Genomic DNA, 18,000 nt, shown 5'->3' with positions numbered 1-18,000 from the left:
CTCCACCGAACGCAAAGTAATGACTCGACTCCAGTGTGAGTGCCATTAATAGCATCTTTGCTGACACCACAGTTGAGAATCGGGTTGAAACGGAGCAGACGACGCGCGCCGGTGTTTTTAAAGACGATAGTCTTTCTTGGGCTACTTAAACCCAGAAAGTTTGGTCTGTATGTCTGTCTGTCTGTCTGTCTGTCTGTCTGTCTGTCTGTCTGTCTGTCTGTCTGTGACTCGATTCAGCCACCCGGCCAAAGTAAAACAAGGCCTCCGTAATAGTCTTATATAGCCACAGCTAAATTTGTCCGTCTAAGTACGGTGTAATGTTCATACTCGTCAACATTGTTGAAGAACAACAAGACATTACGCAAATATAAGACAACAAATTAATACAGAAGTGATATTTGCAGCGTTCCTTTATAAAAAAATCATGCATCTTTGATTTGTGCGAGAATAAATACTTCATGGGGCGCCGGTGTCGCAGGCACGGGCCGCCGAGGCTCGATGCCTCTAGTCCTAAGATTAGGCGCAGCGGCACAGCGGCGTGGTGACGATTTTGGAAGGCGGTAGTGCTGGTATTGGGAATGGTAGCGACATGAAATTGGTGTAAAGAGAGTCCTTACTTTGCGGAGAACTCGTTGGCGAAGTCGGTTTGTGCGATTTGGCTCTGTGACGTATACTGCGGGCGTGAAACTCAGGAGCGTTGCGAAGACACGTCGGCGCTCGTCGGCGACCGAAGAGTCCTCCGAGAGAAATGGGAAAGCGTGCAGACGAAACGATGCGGGCCCGCCAGTCATGCATTAGGAAGACGACGATATGGAGGGATATGACGATTACTACTACTAGCACAGTGCAAAGCGACGATGGAAACAATTTCAAACCTGATGCTATGCGTGGTGGTGTATTTATTTGTTTATTTACTTTATTTATTATACCTCAAAGGCCCCGTTAAGGGCGTTACATGAGGGGGTAAACAAGTCACTGAAGGATGATTTGTGCGATGGCTTCTTTGAAATGAGTGATGCAGGAGTGGTGCACGGCGTCAGAAGGCAGATCATTCCAGTCCGTCGATGTTTGAAGAAAAAATGAAGAATGGTGTGCGGCAGTATGCGCACGAGCATGATAAACAGCTTTCGAATGGCTTAGTCGACATGAAAGGCGATGAGCAGGAATGAAAGCCTGGTTTAGGTGTATGGAATGATAAAAGCGACACTAGGTCAGCAAGATTAGCTCGAGATTTGAGTTCGGTTACGCTGGTTAGATAGGAGTAATCTGAGTAAATAAATCTGGCTGCACGGTTCTGGATCGATTCAAGTGTGTTAGTAAGAGTGATTTGATGGGGATCCCAAACGGCACATGTGTATTCCAGTTTTGGGCGGATAAGTGTTAGATAAGTAAGAAGTTTAACGGAAGGCGGAGCGAGTCGCAAGTTTCTTCGAAGATAGCCAAGTACACAATTAGCGTCATTGATAATATTCATGACATGTGATGACCAGGTGAGATCTGAAGTTATGGTAGTGCTGACAAGAAAGAATTCCTCCAGCTTCACTGTGGTTCAAGCCTTGCGCTACTTAGTGCAAGCTTCGACCATTTTTTTGCTTACTATTGTATTAACTGTTTTATTTATGGCCATCCGCGTTTTCTGCTGTCTAAGCGAAAAAAAAAGCACACGCTAAAACTGTGAACTTCACAGACGTTTCAAAGATGCGACGCTGTTTAGGACGCAGTACTCGCGGTGTCTGTGCGCACCGAAGGAGCTTCAAGAGGGCAAGGGTTGATGCAGCCTTCGCAAGGGCCTCAGCAATGAATGGCTACCTCTTCCCGGCCCCACGGAGGGAAGGCTCTCGCGTGAATGGCGCCTCGAAGGCCAACAGTGACGTAAACGCGTGCGCCTGAACTTGAACGGGGTATAGGGTGCGGGAGGAATGACACCAGTTTGCCAAGAGCGTACACCCCAGCGCGTACACACACACACACATCACAAACAGTGAAAAAAAAAAAAATGCACGCAACTGTAGGCATGTCAGGAGCGAGACAAAATTCGGTGACCCGAATTCGGACAATGCGTGTCGTCTTTTATCGCAGTTCCCTGGAAAAGCCGCTTGTGCCGTCGCACGCGAGTGGTGTTTAAAGTAGGCAACAGGCGGAAACTATAAACGCACAATCCGGGAAAGAAATTCGTGCACGAGCTACGCAAAAGGGGCGCTTCTCGGTGTCGTGTGAGCGGTGCGCTGGGCTCGAGCCTCGCTTTTTCAAGTACGCAAGTTCCAACAGAAAATACGGCGTCTACAAGGCCTACAAAACCTGAGAAGATCAAATAAAGCCACGCTCGCATTTATTTTATTTGTTTTTCTGTATGTGTGTCCCCGGTCGGTTCCTGAGACGCCGGGGGAAAGAAGACGGGGCTTCCGGCTAGACAAGGCATGATACAACAATAAAAAGGAACCCGCCTTAGCCGCGGGAGGCGTTCGGGGTGCATAGGGAATCACGGGAGCGTGGTGGCGACGCATTGGCTCTTTCTTGGCTCCGGACCGGCTCTGTGCGGGGCGGGGATGCACGGCGCTCGAGGCCATTGTCGAGGTTGACCCTAACCTGGCTGCGCACAGCGGGGCTCTTTGATAAGGTCACCGGGGCCGTCGGAAAGGGTCGCCGCCATTTCGAGTTTGGCTGTCTGAAGACCCTCTCGGTCGAGGGCGGTCTTGCAATAGGGCAAAATGTGAATTCCTAATTCTCTTGCTTCCTTTATTTTCCCACGTCTGTCTGTTTTTGAAAACTCTCCGCTAACACGAAAGAGGGAAAAATCGTGCACCGTGTGGTGTTTTTGTTGCGATAACCGGGGGAGCGAGCTCGCTAAGGCCTAATTGACTCCAGCAAGGTTGCCGACTCCGAGATTTCCAGCAAGGGTGCAGCGGCCGCAGACCTCGGAAAACGAGAAGCAGAGCCAGATACACTTTTCACAAAATCAAGCTGTATTGACATCGTACCGCAAACACTAACTAAAAACATTAAAATAAGAGCGTGAGTGCGTGGTTGCCGCTATGCAATGATGCTACGGGATCCAGAAAACCTACTCCTGCTGCAATGCCTATCCAAATTTCCAAATGCCTATCCAATGCCTATCCAAATGCCTATCCTATCCCAGTCTGCCCGTAGAAGTAATTCGCATCAAAAGTAGAAAAAAAAATGAATGCGAAGAAAGAGGTGCAGACATTCACGACGAACCAGTGGAGATGTATTTGATAATCGCTGGATTTCGCACTCAAATCACGCAAGCAGACTTGGGTGCCCGAGGAATTTTCACAACAGCTACGCAAACAGAGACACGCTTGACATCGCAGGTTTCGGACTTCACAAGTCCAGAAACAAAGGCCGGTGTATGATTTATAAAGGCTGATTTATCATGTGCCTTATCATGCTCTGTTTTATCTTTTCAGACTCTCTGGGTTTTCAACGATTGCCAGACGACGTGGGGGACCTATGGATTTGCCCAGCTTCAGATGTTGCGGAGCTCGTATTTCTGATACAAAGTAAACTGACACAACGCATCAGGCGATGCCTTGCCTGCTTGTTAGCAGAAATCGCGCAAGCAACTAAACTATTTGCCATTACCCACACTCTTAAAATAAAGGTCGGGGCATTCACTAATGGAACACTAACAAGTTACTTGTCCCAGTATACGCTAGGCACTTGGTAACTGGAGGTAGCAAATTTATTACTCGTCAGGGCTACTAACTAAAGCAGGCAGTAAGTACCACTACCTCCCCTAGTAAAGTCCTAGCGATAACACTCTTCTGAGCTACATGCGTTTACTAACTGGCCATGCATAACCTAGTCACAAGTACGACCTTAATCCAGTGCATACTACTTCCTACGCTCAGTTAATTTCCTAACCATGCAGTTGTTAGTGGCAGAGCCTACGTACAAAACCGCGGGGTAGTAAGGTTCGTAAGGAGGTAGTAAATACGGCCTTTACTACATTTCTACTACCTTTTTTATTAAGACTGCAGTCTTTAACCATAGGAGAAATACGGCAAAAACCTAACAAGAATTGCTGTCGTACGACAAAGTTTTTTTTTTTTTGCGAGAGTTTGCCTTACGGCATAACAGTTATATGTACAACATCACATTTGTGTCACGCAGAAACGTAAGCAGAGACCGGTACTGCGGGCCCCAGATCCACCGCTGTAGATCAGGGGGTCTCCCAGGATGGAGCCCTGTGCCTCGGAGGTGTTGCAGGCGAGAGGTTTGCAGGGCAGGGCAGGTCCATAGAAGGTGGCTCGTGTCGGCTTCGGACGCAGGGACCATACAAAAGGGACAGGTGTCCGCAAACGGTGAATGATAGCGGGCAGGCCAAGCGTGGGTCACTGCTGGGGATAATGCCACCCCAACTCGAAGCCTCCGCAGCAGCACCTCCTCCCAGCGAGCGAGCCCACTGGGGAGGTCAGTTCCACGCGGTGGAAGTAAAGCACGCGTGGAGCGGCGGAGGCTCTCCTTCTCCACCAGCAGTTCTTCTAGAGTGGACACTGGAAGAAGTGGTAGCGGCCGTGAAAGGTCTATACGGCGACAGGCGCGATCCGCCGCTATGTGGGCAGGAAGCATGTCCCGGCGAACCCACAAAACACGCACAGGGCATGGGTATGTGTCCAGGATCGCGTGAATACGTGCCGACATGCTGGTGCTACGCGCAACGTGACGTAAATCACGTATCGCTGTCGTTGAGTCCGTGTAAATTTCCAGTTTCATGCCGGTAGTTACTGTCGATGCAAGTGCATGAAGACCATCCCGAATAGCAGTAAGTTCTGCCAACAGGCTTGGTAGAGGTCGGAGGGTCTCGTAGGCGCAGGTCTGGTTTAAGATTGGGTGAGAAGGACAAGCCAAGGCTGTGGTTACGAGGGAGTCGTGTGCCCCGGCGTCCACAAAAGCCTGCATGACTCGTGGCCGCGTCGCAGGCGCCCAGTGACCGACATGGAGTAGGGCTGCATCCGGAGGTTGATGAAGGCCAGAGGTTCGGACATGTAGCCTTGCCAGAGGCTTGTTGTCCGTCACCTGATGGTAGAGCCAGGGCGGCCTTGCGACGGAAAAGGCTGGCATCGTATTCGGCGGCTGGCCCATGTACGCGGCCAGAGCTGCCGCCTCTGGAACCAGCCCACGTTTCAGCAGGCGTGCAGAACGACGCTGATGAATGAGTTCATCAAGCGTGTTTAGCTGGGCTTCGGCTTGTAGCGGTGGAATTGGTGTTATGCGAGGGAGGCCAGTAATGGTGCGCATGGCGGCCCTGTTGATGGCCTCAAGCCGAGCCCAGTCCGCTTGCGTCATGTGCTGAAACTGTGCCTGATACACAAGCCGTGGCTGTAGTACGGCGCGCACTAGGAGACGGGCAATCGTCCAGCAGGCCCCGCCAGACTTCTGCGAGATGCGGCGAACGAGGTGGAGCATCTGTCCGGCTTTCTGTCGAGCAGATCATAGCCACTGAGCTGCTGACCCTGATGACGACATTTCTAGTCCTAGGACCCGAAGACGGTCAACCGTGGGGATGTCGTTCCCATTCAGTTGCAGTGAAATGGGAGACACAGCAAGGAGGCGGCGGCCCCAAGCTTTGGCCACGGGAAGTAAAGCAGTTTTCTCTTGCGAGAGAGAGAGGCCCGCATACTCGCACCACCTCTGGCAGTCTGTTAGTGCTTGCTGGATGCACTTTTCTCAACGGCAAACATTCCTGTAGTCACAACAACAGTCACCTGTAGCCAGTTACGCCAGTCTTCACAATAGGCAATAACATTCAAACCATGTGCAACTAGTGATGGAACTCAGAATCACGACAAGGCAGGAATTCAGCACGACGGAACATCACAATCAGGACAGGAATACAACACACGACAGGACATCAGAGTCATGACACGACAAGAATACGAAGAAACGAAAGTACGACACGCGAAAATATGACAAACAAGACATTTTTCTTGTCATTTTCGACTGGGCATGCACTGTTCTTTACACTTATATTTTATTAGTGCTAATGGCAATGAAGTGGGTAAATACTGCTTCTATTAGGTGCGCATAGACGACTACGATGATTATGATGATGATGATGATGATGATGATGATAATTAGTGGCTTTCCCTTTGAATCGGGGCGTCGGTTGTCAGCAACCAACTTGCCAGTTTTATTACGCCTACTCGCCCTACTCCCAGCTAACCTAATAGATTTGCATCCTCCCTCCCATCTCCCTCTCTTCCCTGTTTAAAAACTCACCGCCCCCACCCCCGTTTTTTTCTCCCCTCGCTGTTCTAAATTCTCATCCGTATGATTACTCCGCCTGCGTACTCATCCCTTCCCTACTTTTCCTCCACCACCACTCCAGTCGCCTCTTCGACACCTCTATGGCCTTGAAGTTGAGGTTCACCCTCACCCCAAATCCCAAAGCCTCCACCAGCGTCGTTTCCCCCTCACCCCGCGGTGTTCGTATCTCTGTGCAGTTCCTGACAATATGGTAGTTTCCCGATCACTGCCGCAGCACGCACATGTTTCATCCTGCTGCCTGTAGCTACCCGTGTATGCCCGGGTTCTCAGGCACCCTGCCCGCGCCTTGAAGAGCAAAGCACTGCCTCTCGTATTGCCATATAATTCCCTCCTTCTTAATTTCACGTTTCTCTGCCCTATATGTCTCCAGGGTTTTTTTCGCTTCCATGCTCTGTGCCAAATTCGTCATCTCTGCTGCCTTTAGCTGCTTTTTAGCTGTTGTGTAAACCCCACTTTCCCCTACCGAATTTCCGTACCGCTTCATCAGCTGTCTGGTCCTCCGTCTCTACCACGTGTCCACGCTCCTCATATACAGGTACTTAAACACCATCGCGGCCCATTTTTCGTACTCCATGTCACGAAGTCGCTCCTCAAACTTTATCTTGCTCTGCGCCTCCCTCACCTCGAAGACGACCAGCCCATATCCCCTTGTACCGCTTCATTCTAGTTTTGCTGTGGGCCCCTTGGGCCAATCTGCCTACCGCCCTCTGATTTACCTCCAGGCCGGCTTGGGTCTCTGGGTTCATGCACAGAACTGAATTTGCGAAAGTTAATCCTGGTACCATGACCCCTTTCCAGACTCCCCTTACCACCTCGTATTTGCTGTGTCCCCAGAGGGCTCTATGCTTCATTATGGCCGCGTTCCGTCTTCCTTTCATCTTAAGGTGCGCCTCATGCGCCTGCGTGTAATCTTCGCTGTTGTTCAGCCATACTCCTAAATATTTATACTCTTTCACCAATGGTATTTCTACTTGCTGCACTGATACTGTTTTGTGCTCCTCGCCGTCATTAAAGACCATGATCCCCGATTTTTCTCTGCTAAAGGATAGCCCTAGGTGCGTCGCTTCTTCACCGCATATATCCATCAGGCCCTGCATACCTATCCGGTTATCCGCCATCAACAATATGTCGTCTGCATACATTAGTCCCGGAACCCGTTGTTCCACCACCTGCCCGTTTTTCATGTATGATAAGTCGAACCCAAGCGTGCCGACTTCTAGCTTCCTTTCTAACCCCGCCATGTAGATCATGAACAGCAGCGGAGAGAGAGGACATCCTTGTTTCAAACCTTTGTAGGTGTATACAGGCCTATTGTATGTTATCGATTGATTGATTGATTGTGGGGTTTAACGCGCCGACGCAACGCAGGCGATGAGGCGCGCCGTAGTGGAGGGCTCCGGATTAATTTTGACCACCTGGGGATCTTTAACGTGCGCCGAAATCTCGAACACACGGGCGTTTTTGCTTTTCGCCTCCATCAGAAAAGCGGCCGCCGCGGCCGGGAATCGAACCCGCGACCTCGTGCTCAGCAGCGCAATATTGTATGTTATCCCCTCCCACACTATTTGAACTTGGTTCTCCCGGTATACAGCTCCGTGAGTAAGCTAATGAATTCTGCCCCAATTTTCTCGTTCTCCAGGATACTCCATAGCCTCTCCCTGTCTGCATTATCATACGCCGCTTTAATGTCCAGAAAGGCTAACCACAAAGGCCGGTTTTGCATCTTCGCCACTTCTATGCATTGGCTCACTACAAATAAGTTGTCGTCGAGTCTTCTGTCCTTTCGAAACCCATTTTGAAGTTCTCCTAATATCCTATTTTCTTCCACCCACTGCTCTAGTTCGAACTTCATTGCCTGCATTGCTAACCTGTACAGCACTGACGTGACGGTTACTGGCCTATACGAACTCGGGCTTGTCTTGACTCCTTTGCCCTTGTACACCAAGTTCATCCTGCTCATTTGCCACGTGGCCGGTATTGCCTTTTCTTCTATCCTTGTTCTGATGGCTTGTAGTAGCTTTCCCTTGCTCTTTGGTACTAATTAGTTAATCAACTCCATCGGTATCCCATCTGTGCCTACCGCGGTATTTGTGGGGACCTTTTCCTCAGCTCTTTTCCATTTCAGCTTGTCCCCATCTATCTCCAGACATTCCGGCCTACCCGTCGCGACATCTCTGTGTCGCTGCGGGGCCTCTTCATCCATCTTACCGAACTTCTCCGTGATGATTTTGTGTAGGTATGACAATGCTTCCTCTCCCTTGAGCATCTGTCCCTGCTCGTTTTCTATAGTACCGCCTTCTGTGGGACTCGTGCGTTTGCCTAATGCCTGCGCATGATTCAAAAACCTTTTCGGCGCGTCTCTACCCCTCCCTCGTATTTGCGCTACCCATCGCTCGCTGTCCCCCTTTATTTTCGCCTGCACTAATTGCTGCATTTCCTGTTTCATTTGCTTGTGTTGCTCCCATTTTAGGTCCACATCCTCCTGATGTCTCCCCATCCTCTTGGCCAGCCTGTGCTCTTTAGACGCCTGTTTACGCCTCTCTATCGCCTCCTTGATTTCTTTGTTCCACCAGCTTTTGGGTGTTTTCTTTACTTCTGCAAAAACCAGCGCCCGCTTGTGATGACCGCGTGCGTTTCCGCCATGTTGGGGGATAACCCGATCTTCGAAGCAGTATACGTGATAGCCCAGCGTTAGCGACGCTCAGGGTGGCATTTATTGTTGCCTATAAAATGCGCAAATACTGATTTGTACCTTGCTGTATACAACATGTATCCAATAATAACCAAGGAGACACGGTAAGGGTGATATCTCCATACGGGAGGCCGGCGAGAAACGGCTTGCGGGTGTCGAGTGTTTTTCTCGCGGTAATAATTAGACCGCAGATGAAGTCGCCCAACAAATGATATGCACAGGAGTAAAATTGTTGCGGAGTGAGCTGTTTGCTCGTCGTATATATTCGCTGCCGTGGCTCAGTGGCTAAGGGTATGTGTTGCTCTCGGTTCCCGGCCGCTGTGGCTGCATATGGAGGCGAAAAGAGAAAACGTCCGTATGTCGAGACTTCTGCGCACGTTCAAGATCTACAAGTGGTCAAAATTAATCCCCAGCCCTCCACTACGGCAGATTTGGTTCAGATTTGGTAAAACTTAGAGCGCGATTCAACCAGGACGACAAAAAGACGACAAGCACAAGCGCTCACTCGCAACTAGTTTTACTGGAGGCATCGTCTCGTATATATACACAAAAAATCCCCTGAGCGTGCACACAAGAACACCACAAAAAACAACACTGTTGAGATAGCTGCAATCAGTGAGCAGCTCCCAAAAATGGCAGCATCTCCACTCCGTGGATGATGGCAGGGTGCGGAGTACGGGGACTCGAAATGACATCCAAGTTGCGGCCCGACCGTCATTCGATTTTAGTCGCATTGCCTCCGCTTGCCGCGCTTTCGTATTGGGGGAAACTCGTTGTCCTCGTAGACGTTGAGCAGCAGCGCGGCGCTTCCTACGTTCGTTTCCGTCCATGGCGGGAAGAGCTACGTGATTTCCGGAACCTGCTTATATACACGGTGCACCGCGGCGCCATGTCGTGTTTACGCGTAGCGCCATCTAGCGTAGTTCGATGCAATCACTGTGCATTACAAGTGGATCCCACACTCACTACACCGGTGTTTTTGCGCATTTCTCGTTGCTAGGTTATGTTTGTGCAGCTTTTGGAGTGTTTTGGAGTGTTGTTGTACCCTTTTAGGTAGTTTCCGCACAGATTTTCGCTTGATGGGGGTATGCGAACGGATGGACGCGGACGGACATTGGGAGGTCCTAATGAACTCCGCACCGTTACAGGCGAGGGAGTACGCCGTTTGACTCTCAGGTACTAACAGTCGTAGCCCAATGGGTAAGACGACTGATACTAACTCTGTCTGGTCTACCAGACACAGGCTCGAATCCTGCCGGTGCCTGTGTGATTTTTTGCGATTTTAAATGCTATGCGCACGGATTCGGACGGACATTGTGAGGTCCTAAGGTGCTCCGCACCTAAAATGAAATCCACTCGCACGCAGGAACACCGGTGTCTCGCTGACGCACAGGTCCTTTTTATTCTTGATAAGAAGGGTTTCTAAGAGCTCCCTGGCCATTGTGTCTTCACTTCTGCCTATAATAGTAATCTTCTCTAAGAAAGGTCTGCATTTCGCCTGCGAAGAACTGAATGGCCTGCACTGATCGCAATGCGCAGGTAAATGCACGTCCATATTTTCGTCTGTGGACTAATTGTGCTCGCGTGCCCCATCATTGACACATCTGCCCGTCTGGCCGATATAGGCTTCCTCTTCTTTCGGTCGCCCTTGTTCAATCACGCTCCAAGTTTTACTAAATGTGCATCAACTTGCCCAACAGTGTGTTGAACTGATGTTCACATTTGCCAGGAGGGTGCGCCACCGACGCGCGACTGAGAAAGCGGCCGAGGTGGGTCTTGCGAGAGAGAAAAGGGGGGTCCCCTTTGACCGTTAGATTTGGAAAAAAAGTTGCAGATGAGACCTTCGTTGAGGCCCTAAGATTATTACGCGCTAGCGTCACTCCGGCGTCGAGGGGGAGTTTTGGAACGGAGTTTCTGCATTTACCATTTATGCTTTACAAGTACTCAAGTTCAGTGACGAGAGATAGGCTAGCCGCAATGGTTTGAATACCCCCGGCGCCGGAACCTCAGAGGACATCTACACACGCGTGGATTAAGATATGGGCGTGAAAAGTTTCGGTTGCGGGTTGTTGGTCAGTACGAAAGAGAAAGCGATGACGTCAAAAATTAAAAGCGTTTATCGTGGTGGGCTTTCATAACACAGAGAGAGAGAGAGAGAGAGAGAGTAAACTTTATTTTGCAAAAAAAAAAGGGGGGGGGGGGGCACGTGGTCGGATTCCTCATTTCAGGATCCCGTTGGATCTTGCTGCCTTCTCCGCACGTTCCACCAGCCGAAGCTGAGTTTCGCTGCTGGAGCTGGCCAGTTCTCTCTCCCGCTGATCATAAGAAGGGTTGGGAATTGGGTGAACATTTGGCACTACAAGCTGAGTCGGCAACAATATCCTCCTGCCCACCCGTCACTCACCAAGGAACAGGAACATAAACTCAGGCTTCTGCAGACAAACACGTTCCCACACCTATCTAAACTTCACGCCATCAACACCCCACCCTCTACAGCGCCACATGCTCACACTGCGGTGAGATCTGTACCCTCTACCACATGGTCTGGGCCTGCCAGAAAAACCCAGATGTTCATAACACAGAGGGAGGGATGGAGGGAGGGAAACATCTCTGCTGGGTAAGATCTATTGAAAGTTAGGGAAAAGTGGATAAAGAGATGGTAGAATAAGTTGAAGCGAAATTCCAGGACCCGGAAATCTATTTGCAGGTGATAAGCTGGTCAGAGCGATATGGTAGGGGTGCAAGTGGGCCGCCACAGCAGCGGAAGGAGAATCAGGGCTGCGTTGCTGGTGTTTATTTGTTTTACGTGAATTGTATAGGCTGCCTAAAGCTGCAAAATGAATAACTATGCTGGTAGACACACGTTTTTCACGTGGGAAACAAACGAAGAAGCGTGCGACGCTCGTTTCTTTTTGCCGCGGTTCCGCAAGTCTCAGTACCGGAGGGTGGCTATCTGAGGATGCGGAAGCATGTTCTCACGCTATTTCTGTTTTTTAGATGCAGAGCATCTGATTCACTCGCCTTGTCCCTCCGGCGTCGTCGTCGTTGTCGTCGTCGTCGGCGGCGTCGTCCACCCCTCCCCCATTCCCCTCGCCGCGCCAGCTGCGCTCTCCGCCGCTCACCCCCTCTCCTCTCCGATAGCGAACTCTCTCGTGAGGGGCATTGGACTGGATTGGATTGGCTTGGATTTGGATTCGGATTGGATTAGATTAAAGTGGATTGTGTTGGATTGTGTTGCGTCATAGCCGCGGCAGACGCGCTGGGGCCGGCGCATGTGCAGTACTCTCTCTTCCGCGGTTTCCTCTCCTTCGGGCGCGCTGCGCATATAACCGGTGTGCCGTTCTCCGGTGAAGCAACATCCACGCTTGGCTCAAACACCTAGAGTCCACGCCGCTTTACACGTACGCCAACGTCGTCATCGACTGGGACCGGCTTACGCAGTCCCCTAAGCGTTATGCGCGCTATAAAACGCGGTCCCTTCGCCGCTACGCCTATGCGTCGCATATATATACACAGGGGGGTGGTGGTGGTGAAAACATTTATTGATCATTTGTTAGCCGAAGAGCAGCCTCTATGAGTGGGGTCCTCAGTCCAGGACTCCAATGGCGGACGCTATCCGGCGGGCCCGCTCGATCAGCCGTTGTTGGTCTTGCGGGGCAGTGCTGGACAGAGCAGCCTCCCAAGAGGAGAGGGTGGGGATGCGTATAGGGGTGAGCCCGTCTGGTGGACGCGGACACTCCCATACAGAGTGGTAGAGGGTGGGAGTGGGGCTCTGGCAAGCCGGGCAGTTGCCAGCGTATTGGGTGGGGTAGAAGAGGTGTTTGTGGTGTAAGTTTGGGAACGTATGTGTGTCTGGAGCTGCCGCCATGACGTGGCGTCGGCGCGGGATAGGGAGTGGTGGGGTGGAGGTAGTGTTTTTCTTTGTGTGCGGTAGTAGGCGAGTGTGAGTGTATAGTTGAGAGGTTCGTGGGATGGGATGATGGAAGCTGATGTCTTGGAGCCACCCCGGATCTGTCTGTCCGCTTCCTCTGACGCCCGGTGGGTCATTTCTCGGGCGAGCGCGTGTGCGTGCTCATTTCCAGGAAGGGAGGCACGGCCAGGGGTCCAGACGATACGATTGAAGGGAAGCTTGGATGGATCGGATTGTCGAAGAATGTTGTTTGCTTGGATGGAGAGGATTCCAGAAGAATATGCCCGGCAGGCGGCTTGCGAGTCTGTTATAATTGCCCAGGTTTCGTCGTCGTCAGCTTCCGCGGGTCGAGCGGTGGTGATGTGGGACACAGCCAATGCTATGGCTGTTTCCTCGGCCACCCTGATGGAATCGGTGCGTACAGAGCAAGTTGTTTGCGCATTGCCAGCAACTGCAGAGGCCACTGCCACTTTGGCGTTGGGGTTGGCTGGATAACTGGCTGCGTCGGTGTAAATTACATGTGGGTCCTGACCGTACCGGCGGGCTAGCGCCTCGACTCGGGCGTGGCGTCGGCCCTGGTTGGTTTCCGCGTGCATGTTCTTGGGGAGAGGGGCAACTTGTAAACGTGCACGAGGGACAGGGGCGAGAGCCACAGGGTTTGGTGGGAGAGGTGACGACGGCTCGGGGTATCCCAGGCTGGCGAGCACGTGACGACCGGTGCGGGTGGTGCTAAGGCGGATAAGCTGACCAGCTCGTTGCGCCTCAATAATTTCCTCTATCGTGTTGTGGACACCCAACTGAAGGAGACGTTGTGTAGAAGTGTAGGGGGGAAGTCCCAGGGCTGCTTTGATTCCCGTCCGTAAGGCAGTGTTGAGGCGCTGGAGTTCGGAGCGCAGCAAATTGTGAAAGGGGACGTGGTAGGCAAGGCGGCTGATGAGTAAGGAATGAACTATGCGGAGGGTGGGGTTCCCGCGAGGGGAGGTGGGAGTTTTTTAAATGCAGAGCATTTCAGTAACTCACGATGTCACCCGCGTTGACGTCCGTAGTCGTAGTCCGCACCCCTCCCCCTACACTATATAAAAAAAATACTATCCGGCGCCTGATTTCGATCACTCGACCCTGCGGGCGGAACGCTATGTACATGGTGCTCTACCCACTGCGCCACAAAGCCGACACAGAATAGGAGGCTACGAACGCGCCTTATATCCTTGACTCATTCAAACTACGTCAAGAAGCTGCTGATACAACGCATTCACTATCACCAACTCCCCAAACACTAAACGTTAACGCAATACACCCACCCCCTATGCGACGCATTTACTCGAGTCCCCCTCGCGGGGAGATGGGCCCAATTTTCTAGATCTTAAAAGGGAGGGAAGGGGGACATGGGCATCTCCCAGACAGCAGCATAAACGCAGGTACTTAAAGGGACCCTGCAACACTTTCGATAAACGCTTTCACTCTTTCCTTCGCGTCTGGAAAACATCAAATCTTTAGAGACGATAGTCTTTCTTCGACTATACTTAAACGAAGAAATTTTGGTATGTCTGTATGTCTGTCTGTCGGTGAGCGGATTCAGCCACCCGACCAAAGTGAAGCAGAAGCTGCGTAATAGTCTTATATACCCACAGCCAAATCGAAACGTCCCAGTCCGGTGTTAATGTTTATACTTGTCAACATTGCTGAATACGAGCAAGACATTACAGAAATATAAGGCAGAAAATCAATACATACGAAATATTTCCAGTCTTAAAAAATTCATGTATGCTTGGTTTTTGCGATAGCAAATGAAATACTACGTCAACTGCAAAAAGCCGTCGCCTGCTGTTTCACGCGCTACCTGGCGGAATTCAAAACAAATCATACGGCAACAGCAACGAAAGGTTCCACTATAGGTTCCACGTTCCGCTTGGAACGCTCGTGAAGTAGGGCAACGTAAATCTATAAACGTCGTAGTATAGAGTGCCTCCATTCACGCGCGTCTTCGCCATACGGCAGCGCTGGCATCGAGGCACCCGACTTGGAGCAGTGGAACACGGTAAACTCAAATTGACTTGAGAAAACCTCTAGCGTGTTGTCTTGGGAGGAACGAGGCTGGAGAGGAACAACACGAGAGGTGAGCGTGAAACAGGAGGGAGGCCTTTACTTGGCAAGGGCGCCAGTCGGCTATCGTCTTTCGGCGAAAGTTACGACCGGAGCAGAAACGCGGCCATTTTTTCCCGGGGAATTTTCTTTCTCCCTCGGTGTTATTTTAACCGGCATGAAAACCCAACGCGCAGAAAACCCACGCGCGCGCACGAGCACGCGCGCACGATTGCACACACTCAGGCGCACAAGCACGCACTATGTTAGATCGCACACACCTGCTCTCCTGTCCTGCTCCAGTTTCTTATGATCATGCCCGCACCAAATGCAGAGTGCATTCCTTGGTACGGAACCAATATGTCGGGCGGAATATCGCATTTGCATTTGTGTATTCATTACATGAAGCACGCAAAAGAAGCATTGATATTTTCATGTAGGCCATGGCTTTTAGTTTCCTCCGTTAATTTGTAGCAAATAGAGTTAAAATCCGATCTAACGAAGTCGCCGGGAACCACAAATTACTTCGTTATATCGAGAACTTAGTAAGATCACGACTGCCACATTACAAGCTGTTGATTCCACAAATTTGATGTCTAAAGTGGCGCGCATCCTAGCAGCTCTATAACATAATTGCGGCGGCCGCAGCGCTCACCTGCCGATAATTAAACAATGCGCTAAAATTCCAAGGGGAGAATACTAACCCAGCCGGGGCTCCCCGTGGAGTCGTCGCACCCCAGAAGACTCGCGAAAACGGGCTTCTTGGGGGCGAAGCACCTTAGGACCTCGCTTTGTCCAGGGCTTGGCGTGCGTCCGTGTACGGAGTGTTGCGCATGCGCGAGGAGCTTTGGATTGGATTGGATTGGATTGGATTGGATTGGATTGGATTGGATTGGATTGGATTGGATTGGATTGGATTGGATCGGATTGGATTGGAATTGTATATACTGTACACACGCTGGTCACTCATTTACATGCGCGAGTGGGCATTGCCACGGGTGATTTACGGTAACAACAAGCCCTAGTGCTTCGCCCACTCATCGTGATTCACTTCGTGCATGCAAATGCGGGAATTTGTTGTTCTACCGCTTCTCTGGTTAGTGGAACGTTCCTGGCTCTTATATCATTGAATCACGTAAGCAAGGCCACCTCCAACGCGTGCGGGGTGGTGTTGAGTTTAATTCTTTTAGGTGCGAAGTACCTTAGGAGCGCGCAATGTCCGTCCGCGTCCGTGCGCATAGCATTTACAATCGCAAAAAAATCACACATGCACATGCGTAAGAGCCTGTGTCTGGTAGACCCGACAGAGTTAGTGTCAGTCGTCTTGCCCATTGGGCTGCGACCCGAGAGCCAAACGGCTTACTCCCTCGCCTGTAACGGTGCGGAGCGCCTTAGGACCTCCCAATGCCCGTCCGCGTCCATCCGTGCGCACACCACCATCAAGCGAAATTCGATTTGAGCCATGAGTTGCAGTTTGATTTAAGGAAAAATCAAGGTGCAACTCACGGCTCAAATCGAATGACGGTCGGGACGCAACTTGGGTGTAATTTCGAGTCCACGTACTCCGCACCCTCGCCATCATCCACTGAACGGTGTGCTGCCATTTTTTTCATCGGCACAATTTAATATGAAGTAGCATGGATGATAACGCCTTTTCCATTTAAGTTTGTGGAACGCGTGCTGGCCGGGTTGCCGTGATTAGCGGCCGTGGGACTGCTGAGTTCATCTCGTAGAGCGCCTTAAAAACAAAACTAGATGCCTCGTTCTTTCTTTTTTTTTACGTGGTGCAATTATCTGCGTGGCGCTCTGACGAAACCCATCCAAATTTTCTCCTTTTTGATATGTCTGTTCCTCAAAGTACTTCGTTAAATCGGGAATGGCACGGAATCTATTTCGTTAGTCCGGATAGGTCGGCTAGAATTCCAGCCACCCTAATTCGGGTTCATAAAAGCATTGAGCCGTACCTACAGAGGAATACGAATTTGTTCGTTAGATCGGGAAATTCGTAAGATCGGGTTTTTTTAGTTCGAGCTTTTACTGTATTTCTAATATTATAGAATCGCCGAACATCTTCACAGTGCCCGTAGCATTCGTTCATACTCCTCGACGAGATCGCGATGTGTCGAATTTGGCGTGCGGCAATGTTTCAATTAATTCATCCGCACAAATGCATTAGAGCGGTTATGTAAAAAAATTAAAACACTGCATTTCAGCAAAGTTACATGTCAATGATTTTGTCAGAGATGCTAATGTGGTTAGCCAGGTGAAATATGTCAAGGCAAGCTTCAAATAAAAATGCAACAAAATAGACGAGGTACAGTATAACCGCGTTTACATGAATTCGACAGTATCGGATTGGTTCGTCGAATCGGGCGAATGCAACCCGTTTGCGTTTACATACATGCGCATTGGAGACTAGCGCTGCCCGGGGAGTTGTGGGGCCGCATTTCCGACATTACCATTTACCAGGAGAAGTTGCTTGTGTTCGTCGATCACGGGTGAAGCGAAACCTGTGGCTCGTTCCCCGATCCGCCCGATCATCTACGACAATCGCTGAGCTAAATGTGCATTCCGCACGTCGTTCGCAAGAAATGGATACAGCAGGCAATTGTGAAGCGTTTACTTGCCCTCGGAAACGGTCCGCGCACACGCCGGCCGGGCCTGCAGCCTGCACGGCCCCCAAAGCGGCTCGAACCGGCGCAGACCACGGTAGCAACAGCTTGTGGCCACTCTTCCAAATCAACCTGATCGCGAAAAAGAAGTTCCACATGCGAGAAAGTAGATGCTAATGCGGTGAAAAATTGCGCTAGGCATTGTTATCAGCGCCGATCTTTAAAGCGGTGAACAGATATCTGTCGCGATGCTAGCCTATGCTGACCGGCCGCGGAGGTTCGAGACCTGGCACCGCCACGGCCGGATTAGAGGAGCGGCGAGCGCGCACTTTCATGAAAGTGCGCGCCCGCCGCTCCTCCAGCCCGGCCGTGGCACCGCCACCGCGGTGCGGCGAGCTGACGAAATATGGCGC

This window comes from Haemaphysalis longicornis, unplaced genomic scaffold, assembly GCF_048455015.1.
Source record: "Haemaphysalis longicornis isolate Haplotype H1 unplaced genomic scaffold, Haemaphysalis longicornis Haplotype H1 scaffold_6, whole genome shotgun sequence".
Taxonomy (NCBI): Eukaryota; Metazoa; Arthropoda; class Arachnida; order Ixodida; family Ixodidae; genus Haemaphysalis; species Haemaphysalis longicornis.
Note: the sequence above shows the minus strand (reverse complement) of the source record.